General features: G+C 37.2%; 1 protein-coding gene across 3 annotated transcripts in view; it reads left to right on the top strand.

The window, feature by feature from the left end:
* Window positions 1-13,826, top strand: part of EDIL3 (EGF like and discoidin domains 3) — an 805,907-nt gene that overhangs the window by 204,691 nt on the left and 587,390 nt on the right. The window lies entirely within an intron of this gene.

Genomic DNA, 13,826 nt, shown 5'->3' with positions numbered 1-13,826 from the left:
CAGTCACCATCCACAGTGATTTTAGAGCCCAAGAAGAGGAACTCTGACACTGTTTCTACCTTTTCCCCTTCTATTTGCCATGAAGTAGTGGGGCCAAATGCCATGATTTTTTTTTTTTTTTTTTTAATATGTAGTTTTAAGCTGGCTTTTTCACTCTCCTCCTTCACCTTTATCTAGAGGCTCTTTAGTTCCTCATTGCTCTCAGGCATTAGAGTGTTATCATCTGCATATTTGAGATTGTTGATGTTTCTTCCGCCTATTTTGATTCCATGCTCTGTGTACCAATATTTTATACTAGTATTTTATGCCAGTATTCTCCAGGTAAGTATCCTGGAGTGAGTAGCCCTTCCCTTTTTCAGGGAATCTTCCCAACACAGGGATCGAACCCAGGGCTCCTGCATTGCAGGCAGAGTCTTTACCACCTGAGCCACCTCGTCTTTACCATCTAAGCCCATTTTATACCAATGTAGGGAAGTACTAGAGAAGCAGAAAGAGTAACACAGAAATATTTTATAAAGCTCCAAAAACTAATGCAGTTAATTGGGAATTAAGAAATAATCCTTTTAATATTTTTCTCTACTACATCATGTTTCTTGTTATTTATCCCTCCATATATTCATAGAAAGAGTCATAAGAACTTTCTTTTCTCCAATTCTAAATTTACAGAAGTAGAAACTAAGGTTTAGAAAAATTACGTAATTTATTCAAGATATCAAAATTTAATGTGGTATCACAGGTCTTCTTTTACACCAATTCTAGTGCTCTTAATCACTCTACTAGCATACCATTGCTTACGAACATGAGCTGTACACTCACTCTGACTACACAAAACTCCTTAGCAAGTTGTAGTGTCATATATCTTTGCTTTACATTCCTTGTCTTTTACATGAAAGATTTGGATTAGTTAAGCCGTATGTTTCTCAATGTTAAAAACATGGTAACGTTGTGACTTTCCATTATTAACGTACAAGATGGTTTAAATTAAGTATTAATACCTTCAGTGGTGATTAAATTGTGCATATAATTGTGCATAGGTTTTCTGATCATTGTTACAGCAGACTGTAAGTTTTGGAACGGACTTTCAAGGCCTTCACACTTTTTTCGTTATGTTTACTCTCAACTCCCTCACAAATCCGATGCTTACATTCTCAAAGAAATTCAATTTATCTTTAAATTAGACCAACAATAAATTTTCCTATGCTGTTTCTTAGCAGTATGCTTTGGTTTATTTTGTTGGGTTGGCCAAAAAGTTTGTTCACATTTTTCCATACAATGTAGTGGAAAAAGGTGAACAAACAAACTTTTGGTCAACCCAATATATTTTATCTAATGGTGCTATTTAGAAGAGTTATAATTCCTCTTCCATATGATAGCCCTGAAGATTTCTTTTCCTTGCTAAACAGCCCTGATTATGAGTCTTAGTATAACAGAGGTTCCAGACTTTCATCCTTCCAATATTTTTTCCTTACTTGAAGTGTTTTAGATTACCTGAAACCCTTTTGATTTATGGCTCCCAGTACTAAATACGATGTGCTTAGTCAAGTTCAATAGTTCACTTATTTTAATGCAAATAAAATTTTATAGATCATACTATGTTAAAGGAAAAACATCAAATGTTACTTTGAGTTTAATGGTGTTGACCTGCATTTCAATTTAAAAATTAAAATATAGTCTAAAGTACAATGTGCACAATAAATGAGTCATAGCATCAATGTTAGTATGTTAAAAAACCCAAAGATTTCTATCATGCATCATAAAAGTAGTTTATTAATAGCATGCTCTCACTTGTCATCACATTAATACTTAGAAAGATAATAGATATCATAGATTTTTACTATAAAATTATAATCTTTAGGCAAATGATTACATATCACTGTCATATTTTGTTAGAAAAATATTTTTGAAAGAAATTGTTGTTTGAATTTCACTGTTCAATGTTAGAAATGCTTATGATGATACACTTAGGAAACAGAATAAGAAGAGTTCGTCAAATCTGAATGAATTGAATTTATTAATATAATTTGCTAATAGCAAATTGTGAACTAGGTAAGGATTCAAAGGAAGATTTATATACAAGTGATTAAATTATATCTGTATCATCTCAAGCATATATTTGATGCTTCAAATACATGCTTGTTTATAACACAATAAATTTTCTGATGTTGCTCCATTTGTCAGCATTTTTAAGTCACTGAAGAATATACTACACACTGTTGTTTTAGTTGAGCTATATAACAGCCACACTACCTAGGAAATAAATGCATCAAATCAAAAAATCATTAGTCTCTTTAAGTATCTTAAAACTATAACTCAATTTGTTGTAAAACATTTCACCACATTTATAATTCATCTTTTTAAATCAATGAAACTATCTGAAAACTGTCTGAAAAAATATTCTGTATCATATGGCCAGTTTAGAAATAATACAACATCATCAAGAATGTTTATATCTATTTTTTCTGTAACATTGAAAAATGTTATAACTTTTAAAAATGTAAGGAAATTTAGTAATTGAGATCCTAAAATGTTTACATGTAAGTAATCCTTGGAAATTTGGATCTATGGGTTGGTTAGACAATTCTAATGAACTATCTAGATAGTCACCTAGCTCCTTGACTGGGGGCTGGTTAGCTTAAAATGATGGTAAACTCTGTTCTGGGAGCCCATGCTGGCTGGTGGTATCAGAGTTTGAATAGAAAAAGCAGATGTATGCAAGGTCTTATAAAGTTTAGTCTCACAACTACCTACATACTATTTCCATTCACTTTATTGACACAAACAAGTCACAAGGTCAGCACAAGTGCAAATGGTAGAAGAAGACATTCTACTTAATGAAACGAGCTACAAATTCCGATCACAGGGTAAGAATACAGGAGGGGTGGAAAATAGAGGGCATTTTTGGAATTCGTCCAGCACATGTCTGGGAGTCTTCATTTATATTCTTGTTCCAAGTCTACGTATGTTAGAGTTAGTCTGCTTATAACTAATGGAAAGTCCTCACAAAGTTAGCCAAAAGGCTGACTGTCAGCCCTAGCTTTGTGCTTATACTACCAAGGATTGCTCTGTTCTGTATCTTTATGATTATTTTAATAAAAGTCAAGTGTATTTATCTTAAGCAGTGATTAAGACTTTATTTAAATGGGTAACTCCTAAAAGATGATGCTGTGAAAGTGCTGCAGTCAATATGCCAGCAAGTTTGGAAAACTCAGCAGTGGCCACAGGACGGGAAAAGGTCAGTTTTCATTCCAATCACAAAGAAAGGCAATGCCGAAGAATGCTCAAACTACCGCACAATTGCACTCATCTCATACGCTAGTAAAGTAATGCTCAAAATTCTCCAAGCCAGGCTTCAGCAATATGTGAACCGTGAACTTCCAGATGTTCAAGCTGGTTTTAGAAAAGGCAGAAGAACCAGAGATCAAATTACCAACATCTGCTGGATCATGGAAAAAGCAAGAGAGTTTCAGAAAAACATCTATTTCTGCTTTATTGACTATGCCAAAGCCTTTGACTGTGGATCACAACAAACTGTAGGAAATTCTGAAAGAGATGGGAATACCAGAACACCTGACCTGCCTCTTGAGAAACCTATATGCAGGTCAGAAAGCAACAGTTAAAACTGGACATGGAAAAACAGACTGGTTCCAAATAGGAAAAGGAGTACGTCAAGGCTGTATATTGTCACCCTCCTTATTTAACTTATATGCAGAGTACCTCATGAGAAATGCTGGGCTAGAGGAAGCACAAGCTGGAATCAAGATTGCTGGGAGAAATATCAATAACCTCAGATATGCAGATGACACCACCCTTATGGCAGAAAGTGAAGAGGAACTAAAAGGCCTCTTGATGAAAGTGAAAGAGGAGAGTAAAAAAGTTGGCTTAAAGCTCAACATTCAGAAAACTAAGATCATGGCATCTGGTCCCATCACTTCATGGGAAATAGATGGGGAAACAGTGGAAACAGTGTTAGACTATTTTTGGGGGCTCCAAACTCACTGCAGATGGTGATTGCAGCCATGAAATTAAAAGACGATTACTCCTTGGAAGGAAAGTTATGACCAACCTAGATAGCATATTAAAAAGCAGACATATTACTTTGCTAACAAAGGTCTGCCTAGTCAAGGCTATGGTTTTCCAGTGGTCATGGATGGATGTGAGAGTTCGATGATGAAGAAGGCTGAGTGCTGAAGAATTGATGCTTTTAAACTGTGATGTTGGAGAAGACTCTTGAGAGTCCCTGGGAGTGCAAGGAGATCCAACCAGTCCATTCTAAAGGAGATCAGTCCTGGGTGTTCATTGGAAGGACTGATGCTAAAGCTGAAACTCCAATACTTTGGCCACCTCATGCAACATGTTGACTCATTGGAAAAGACCCTGATGCTGGAAGGGGTTGGGGGCAGGAGGAGAAGTGGACGACAGAGGATGAGATGGCTGGATGGCATCACCAACTAATTGGACATTAGTTTGAGTAAATTCCGGGAGTTGGTGATGAACAGGGAGGCCTGGCATGCTGCGATTCATGGGGTCGCAAAGAGTCAGACACGACTGAACAACTGAATTGAACTGAACTTCATTTATTTAACATGAAAATATAAGTCAGTAAATACTGGAGCAACTTATTTTACATTATGGTAATGATTTTTAAACATCTCCTCATTATTAAAGTGATGTAGTGACTGCTATTTTATGGTTTAAATGTATATTTAGAGTATACATAAATTTACCTTGAAATGTTAGCCATTCTCCTATATTTGTACTGAACAATTCTGATCTTGTGCTTTGAGAAATTCATTCTTTGTATCCATGATAGACATAATAAAGGTCAGCACAGATCCTTTGCTGAAAGGGGATGTAGCCCAGGGGGGTCAGTGAGATAATTGAGTCTGAGATCATAAGTCAGTGTCATCCCAGAATTTATTCCCAAGTTAATAGTGTTATTACAAAGGCACTACCATCTAATAATCCTTTATTCTCTAATGTTAGTCAAATCTGAAAGTAGATAAAAATTAAAATAGAATAAAATACTGTGAGATGCAAGGAGGAAAAGAATATAATCAATATTTCCTACAACTTCAGAAAATAAATCTTCAGGAAGTACTTAGAGTTCATTTAAACAAGCAAAATCTCCCAAGCTATTATTTGAAAGTATTTTACTTAGCATTAAAAAGTTGTTACCTGTTAAAATTTTTTTTAAAGTCTCTTAAATAATATATATCACCAAGTTTTTTATTATCTAGAGAGAAAATTCTCATACAATAGACTTCTAAAAACAGGTGTTTTTTCATTAACTTCTCAAACAACATGAGCTTAATCTTACCTCTTTTTTATGAAGATGTTTTACTAGGTATATATTTTTCACAGTAAGTTGTTTTCGTGTTCAGGTATAACAAACAGACCATTTGAATTTTGTTTTTCAAATCCACCTTTCTAATTTCCTTCAAATGCTGAATGACCATAGAATGGTCAACATTGATAAATATTTAGTTAGAGTTGAGACTGAGGCTCAACTGGTGTTCAAGGTGTGCTTGTGTATCAAGTACTCTAACAGAGACGTCCCTGCCAAAGATTAAAGTTGTAGTTTTTCTTCTTTCTAGTGAAAGAATTGCCAGAAAACTATCTTGGAGAAGGAAATGGCAACCCACTCCAGTGTTCTTGTCTGGAGAATCCCAGGGATGGGGGAGCCTGGTGGGCTGCCATCTATGGGGTCGCATAGAGTCAGACATGACTGAGGCGACTTAGCAGCAGCAGCAGCAGGCTTCCTTAGAAAGCTTGACAAGAAAGAGACGTAAATTAAACTCTTTGTATTCTGAGAGTTGACCATAAAATTAAGGCACTGGATAGAGTGAGGGATGAGGGATGAAGAGGTAGGATACTCAGGGGAGTTATTTTGTGTTCTGGGTCTTTCCAGAGGTGATGTTTCTGGAGCCAGTCGATGTCCTTATAGAAGACTGGGGAAACAGAGAGAGAGAGACTGTTTGTGGGAACTAAGCAGTCTGTATGTTGAGAGCTACACCTTTGTTTGAGGCTGAGGAGGTGCCTTGACCAGAGAAGAATTGTGTGCAGTGTTCAGGATCTATCCGTATATGGTGAGCCCAAAGGCCAAGACCAATGTATTCTGACACCCAAATAGTAAGACTGGGAACTGATTAGATGTCATATCTTTCTGTATCTTTAAGAATTAAAATAATCACTTATGAATTATTCAAGTATTAATTAGAATACTTGACAATTCATGGGGCTCTGAAAAAAATTGATGGGTTTGTAAGTGATGGGTTAGAAAAATACAAGGAAGGTGATCCTCTCTACCTGAAATTTAACAACCAAATAATAGCCCTAAGAAGTTAATCTGAGAAAGTGCTGTGCTCAAAATATCTGTATTTGTGGTAGACAACATAGATGTTGGGAATAGAGCTTTCAACATTTTTGTGATGTTGGTAATAGTTCACAGAAGAAGGAAAATGATAAATAATAGAAAGCCTTCCCTCAGCAGACTCCCAGGGACCAAGTCTGGACACAGAGGGGAGGAGTAAGGCAGAAGTTAAACCAGTTTTCAGAACAGACACAGAGTTTTGACACAAAAGTGCCGATTCTGAGCCTAGATGCTGACATATGTAATCCAGAATTGAGAAATGTTCCTTTTCTCCCCATATAGTATGTAGTTTTGTTTTTTTGTTTTTTTTTTCCCTCTATGCTATGACATTTTGACATCATAAAACAAAAACTAACTTTTCTTGCTGAGCAACAACTGTCCCTGCTGGCTAGGCAATTCTTAGATATAGAAAAGGACCCAGTGGGGAACATACCTTTGATATGCAAACTAACCCGTCTAGCACCATATCTCCTTGCTCTGGCATGTACACCCTAGGAGGTGATGTTCTTGTCTTCATCAGCCCAGGGCCAGTTTCCAGGCAACTAAAGACCCATCTAGCCCAAGTTATCTGAAATTATTCAAATTAGCCTGTGCTAAACTGTTGACCCTGCCTTGCCTTACTCTGCCTATGGAACCCTCAATACAGGCCATGGGCTGAGCTCCTCCTGCTCTTTCCCTGCTGCCTCCTGTCCTATGCTAGTGCCATTCCCTGTGGCCCTAAGTAGCATGCACTGACTCCCTTCTCTGGGACCCGTGACTATAATCAACTTTTTCCTTGTAGGCTTGTTCTCGTTTTGTCCTGTGGCTGCACCAGCTTTAGCATACCATGTCCAACATATACAACTTGAAAACAACCCCACTCTGCCCCAGGCATCTGCATAGCTTTGTCAGCTCAGGGGTCAGAGTATCTGCCATGGGGGAAGAGGTACTGCCACAGAAGGGACAGCAGTGCCCATCACCAGCCACTGGCACACCCAGCAGAGCACTTCTGCAAAAGAACAGAGACCGGCACAGAGGTCTTTCTGATTCCCCTTAGACATATTCTAGAGACTCCCAGAAACAACTGGGAGAGATGTTGAAGTAGACATTTATTTCCTCAAATTATGCAGAGAACAAGCCAGCAATATTTGGGAATTTAGATTAGTGTGACCTGATTGGACCTATAGGCTAGAGAGGCATGAGGACATTCTGATTTCAAATCAGTTATTGAATATGTATGCATAGTTCAAGGTGTACTTGGCTCTTGCACTTACCAAGGGTGAATGAGTGTTTTGTTTGGCTTTGACTTTTTAAACATAATTATTAAAAATTGATTTAAGGGAGGTCGCATGAGGGTGAACAGTTTGCTATCTGCTGTACTCAGTGTCATAAACTCTATAACTGAGTATTCCCAATGCTGTTCAAATAAATGTTTATTAAGCTGAAGTGAAATAAACAGGAAAATCCAAGATAGTATAGGGAAAGTGCCCATGGAGGAAAACAAACATAGTGAGCAAGGAAGGGACTTTTCTTTTTCATTTTGACCGGAATAGGTTGTTGTCAGTTACACATCCCTAATTACTTTAAGCACTATCAGCTCATGATGTATAAGTATTCCTAGAGGAGGAAATGGCAGTCCACTCCAGTATTCTTGCCTGGAAAATCCCATGGACAGAAAAACCTAGTGGGTTATAGTCCATGGAATTGCAAAGAGCCGGACATGACTGAGCACACAGCACACATGTTTAAGTATTAGGTAATACTAGCTAATCTTTGTTAAGTGTTACTATGTGGTACACACTAGACTAGGCCATTTAAATTTATCATCTCAGCTTCCTCTGTGGCTCAGCGGTAAAGAATCTGCCTGCAAGGCAGGAGACCTGGGTTTAATCCCTGGGTTGGGAAGATCTCATGGAGAAAGGAATGGCTACCCACTCCAGTATTCTTGCCTGGACTGTATAGTCCATGGGGTTGCAAAAAGTTAAACACTTACTTCACTTCACTTTAATCCTCTCAACAATCCTAAGTAGGACTATTCCAAGTTCCTTTCGATTTTTCAATTAGAATATAGAGAAGTAGTCTAATAATTTTAGTGAAGGTCCAGGAAATAACTGTGAAAGCCCTAATATTTTACCCTGCTTGCAAACAAATGAGTTAGTCTTCTACAGCTTCACTGATGCTGGCAAGACACAAGTTTTCTGGGTCAGAGACAAAAGACTTTGTTATGTATTACATGGCAAATAGTGTGACTTTCATGTTTATGTCGATTCCTTTGCCCCTAAGTCCAACATGGGCAACATACAGGGATCCAGTTGGGTACCCTGCACACCCAACTGTGTTACTGCTGAGAAACCTTGACCTAGAAAATCTGCTATTTTATGAGCAATTATAAGATAACCTGCTTGGACTTAACTCTAGAAAGGGACTTTGATTTTATTTTGCTGACTTCCTTTTCTTTCACTCTTGTCCAGAGGGAGGCACTCTGAATTCTAGTATTGTTCATTATAAACAAGCACACTTGAAAAGATACTGTGGAACATAACAGTTAGTCTCTGCTTATGAGACATGCAGAATAAGAAAGAACCATTGAAATATGTCTCCCCAAAATGTCTACCTCTCATATATATACCATCTTGCCTTCCAGTGAATTTTCCCATGAGTGTACTGCTCTGCCCTTAGTCTGATAAATACCCAGTTCTCAATAGTACAGCTAGGATTAAACCCAGGCATTCTGATTGTTATATATCTAAAATAATATCTAAAGGTATTGCATAAAGTAAGGATCAATAATAGTTTAGGTACTGAGCACTAACTAACCAATAGAGAAAGAACTTAAACTTCTAGTTTAAAGTATTAGGCAAAATTAAGTTAAAAAAAAAAATAAATGTATGAACAAGAGATGAGAAAATTAGAGCTTTACTCTTTGCTATCTTCATTTTCTTCTTTAAAAATTTTTATAGGAGTATAGCTGATTTACAATGTTGTGTTAGTTTCTACTGTATAGCAAAGTGAGTTGGCTATACATATACATATATCCCCCTTTTTTTGGATTTCCTTCCCATTTATGTCACCACAGGACTTCTCTGTAGCTCAAAAGGACTTCCCCGTAGCTCAAATGGTAAAGAATCTGCCTGCAATGCAGGAGACCCGGGTTCAATCCCTGGGTCAGGAAGATCCTCTGGAGAAGGGAATGGCAATCCACTCCAGTATTCTTGCCTGGAGAATCCCATGGACAGAAGAACCTGGTGAGCTCCAGTCCATAGAGTCATAAAGAGTCAGACACAATTGAGCAATTAACTACTACTACTATGTCACCACAGAGCACTGAGTAGAATTCCTTATGCTATAGTAGGTTCTCATTAGTTATCTATTTTATCCATATCATTAGTGTATATATGGAATCCCAATCTCCTAATTCATCCTCTCACAGAACCCTTCCTATTTGGTGTCCATATGTTTGTTTTCCAAGTCTGTGTTTCTATTTCTGCTTTGTAAATAAGTTAGATGATCTATACCAGTTTTATTCATATTCCACATATATGAGTTGCTACCTTCAATTTTCTTAAGAGTTCTTTAATATCTGTGTAAAAAAATCCAATTATATCCTAGTATTGATGATATTTTTGCTTGCTAGCTATAAATTATATTTTATTTTGGAAGGTATATTTATTCACGCAGCAAACATATTTGATACTAATGTGGTCCAGGCCTTCTTCTTCTAGGTGCTATTGTTCAGCCATATTAAACTATTCACTCAAATATGCACTGAAAGGATTAAAACTACTGGTTAGTGGGTGTCAACTCCACAGATTATTCTAGATATTGACTCAGTAGTCTCACACATCATTTGAAAGCAACATCAGAGCATAATGATTACAAGTGTGGATTATGGAGTGTGATTGTACTGGTTAAAAACTTAGGTTACCACTGAGTAACTGGGGTAAGCATTGTCATAGCCCATATCATGCTATAAAAGATCAATGAGCCCCAGAAAGATGGCTTCAAGATAAAAAGAAAAGTAGAGATGACCATTTTTTGTGATGCTGCTTCACCCTCTAGGCTCTGCTTACCTCTTCAAGTCTCATCGCTCCTCTTCCCTGGCTCCAGTGCCACGACAAGGCAGCCATGAGCAGATTCATTCTAGTACCTCCCTGTTCCCAACTCCTTCTCCTCCTCCCCACCTACCGCCAATGTCATGTTTATTTCATTGCATTGGAATATCCTGCTAGTTTTCCAGCTCCCCCTACCAAAATGTATACCCAAGAGACTAGCTTCCTTTCCTACCTGTGTATCTTATAAAGCAGAGCACTAGTTTGGCATCATCTTCCCTTGGCAGGGATGTTGCCTGTGTGTTAGTCTGTACTTACCTCTCTGGTAACTCTGCAACAGCTTTGATTCTCCTTCCTCCCATTCATTTCAGACTTGTGATGTTTGATCTAGTGTAAATATAAAGCAAACTAACAAGGCTTATCAGTCCCAGCAGTCAAATGTAACCTGGTGGCTCAATGGTAAAGAATCTGCCTGCCAATGCAAGAGACACAGGCTCAATCCTTGATCTGGGAAGATCCCCTGGAGAAGGAAATGGCAACCCACTCCAGTATTCTTGCTTGGAAAATTCCATGGACAGAGGGCCTGGTGGTCTATAGCCCATGGGGTTATAAAAGTGTTGGAAACAACTTAGTAATTAAATAACAACGATCTCTGTTTTTTTAGTAAAATCTTTACATCTCTTACTGTATTACCTTCGATATTTCAAATTTTATGTTGTGATTTTTGGTTTCTTAAATGTATTTTCCAATGATTTCACCATTTTATTAGTTTTCCTGAAAGAACCAGTTCATAACTTTTCAGTTCTGTTTGATTTTTGTTTGTTTGTTTGTTTTCCCTGAATCACTGAAGAGATTCATTCATTTCTTCTTGCAGTTCCCCCCGATCCCCCGCCTTACAGAGATACTTTATTTTTAATCTAACCATTCTAAAATAGAATTCTAGTAGTTACATCAAGATGTATGGTTCTCAGAGCATTTGAAATGATAGCAATTTAAATAGATATACTTTCTAAGCCCTAGTAGAGACAAAGATTTTCATGTCCTTAATGTGTTAATGGGCTTCCCTTGTGGCTCAGCTGGTAAAGAATCCGCCCTCAATGTGGGAGACCTGGGTTCAGTCCCTGAGTTGGGAAGATCCCCTGGAGAAGGGAAAGACTACCCACGCACGACTGAGCGACTTTCACTTTCACTTTCAACGCTTTAATCCTAGTCTTAGTAGGGCTTGGACAAGTAGTTCGCACATGAGCAAACATGTGCTTAAAGTGGCAGAGAGCACTAAAATTTGGGAGACCGAAAAAAAAAAAATGAGAACAAAACATTCTAAGGAGGTGATTCAGAAGAGAAACATTTCCTCTACTTCAAGGCGACTCTTGCAGCCTTCAAAAGTGTTGCTTCTCTACAGCCAACTCGTTGGAGTTTTGTCATGTGGATAGATGCCTGGGGCTTTGGGTCTGGACAAGACTTTGATCCCCACAGGACAACCATTTATGTAGAATCAAACAGTTCTTATCTTTGTGTCTTGCCCTTTTATAAAGCTTTTTATAAAGAAGGAAATGTTCTCTGAACGCAGCAGGTGTTCCTTAATTTTGTGGGGGTTAGAAAAAGAAGAGAAATACTACAGGTTTTCAGTCATTTGAGTATCTTGACTTTTTCTGAAGTTTGGATATAGATGTGTTTTACATTTAGTATATGTTTTAGATCAATGAATGCACTCATTATATTTTTACATGTTTTCTGGAGTTTTTTCTGTATACTCACATATATGTGTATGTATGTGTAAAGGAAGCATGCATATAAAATGTTTATATTAAGATATAGGTGAAAATAAAATCTAAAACTATGACTCGTAACATGTAAGAGAATAAGGGGTGCTCCTCTCAATGTTTTAAACACAACAGAAGGGGCCGATCAGTTTCTGAAATGATGTACATCCAGTGACATAGATCAATATATTTTATAACACTGCTCCATATGGCAAGGATGAATTCTGAATACCATAATTTAAATTTGGTGAAGTAATTCTAACTCATACAAAAGATCTTTCAATAATGTATAACAGCTTCCTACCAGACCAGAGGGACAGTTTGCTAAGATCCCAAACTAGAAACACATGGAAAAGATTTCCAACTCTGAAGCTTATTATCAACACAGAAGCCTGACAAGAAGAGGAATACACCTATCAGCCCCACAGAAAAGAAACCCCATTTCTCCTAACTGTGGAACAAAATAGGCTTAATTAAAGCAACTGAAAATTTGGTTCAGCGGTCCTCAAGACAGCAACCTCAGATGAGTAAAGTCTACAAATAAGATTTTGAGTGCTTTCATTTGATCCTAAAGGAGCATTTTGGTAAGAAAGAATTCAAGTCAACTTCAGCAAATTAAATTACTCTTTAGCCCACTTTCCCTGCACTAGGGAAGAGGAGGGCAGTGACTTCCTTAAAGGGAATTCCACAAGAGCAGTTTATAGAAAAATGTCAAGAGAGGGAGCTGTGATGGATGGCAATGTGGGTTTTAAAACCCCTTTGCTCAAAAATTAGCTACAAATTGGCAGGCATCAGTGATTCCTGGACTCGTCTTTTATTACCTTCTGTACACACATGTTGGGAAAGAGACACTAACCTCCATTTCCTGCTGCCTTTCTATAGCCATATTTATATCTGTTTTTCTCTCTTGAGCCATGGAAAATCAGACTATTCAAAGTAAAGTGGTATAGATAGCTTCCCCAAAATGTTAAGAAAATATTTTTAAAGGATCCTTGGTTCGGTAAGCTTCTGAAAGATGATTTCTGTCTGGTAAATTTGGATTTCCAAATCCTAAATTTGAGACCTACTCAGAGATATATTGAGATATATTCTTTTCAAGAGAACTTCAGTAACCTAAAGAAGAATTATGAACATAAAAGGTGACAGTTAATCAAATCCTAAAGACTTTTACAGAGCCAGGAGAATAATTTACAGTCTTTGAAGGATACAGAATTCCAGAGTATGCACGGTAATCAGGAAATAAAAAAATAAATAAATAAATTTTACTTTGCAAGATTTAAAAAGCATATGATAAAAATACTTGTTTTTAACTTAGAAAAGGAAAATAGACTTCATAAGGAGTGAAAGCTCCTATTTGGAAATCTTTCATATTTTGGCAGGAACTCAAATCTTCACTCCTAAATCATTAGGGAATATAGGATCTCTCATGTAAGAATAGCAGCTTCCATTATGACTATTTGTTTTTTTTTTTTAATGGGTGAAGGTATGTCATCACATTTTCAGCTTTTATTATTTTGTGTTTATTTTTCTCTTGCAATTTTTTTCGTATCAACTGCATCTAAGATATCATCCAGTGTCCTGCTCACTACTGTAGTTTGAATAACTGATCTCAAGGTCCCTTCCCGTTGACTAGAATCTGTCAAATGATAGTGACATTTGAATTTG

The sequence above is a fragment of the Bos grunniens genome, chromosome 7 (genome assembly GCF_055505025.1).
Source record: "Bos grunniens cultivar Pamir isolate PY7600 chromosome 7, Bosgru_T2T1.0, whole genome shotgun sequence".
NCBI classification, from domain to species: Eukaryota; Metazoa; Chordata; class Mammalia; order Artiodactyla; family Bovidae; genus Bos; species Bos grunniens.
The sequence above is the reverse complement of the archived record's forward strand: the minus strand, read 5'-3'. Positions and strand labels throughout refer to the sequence as shown.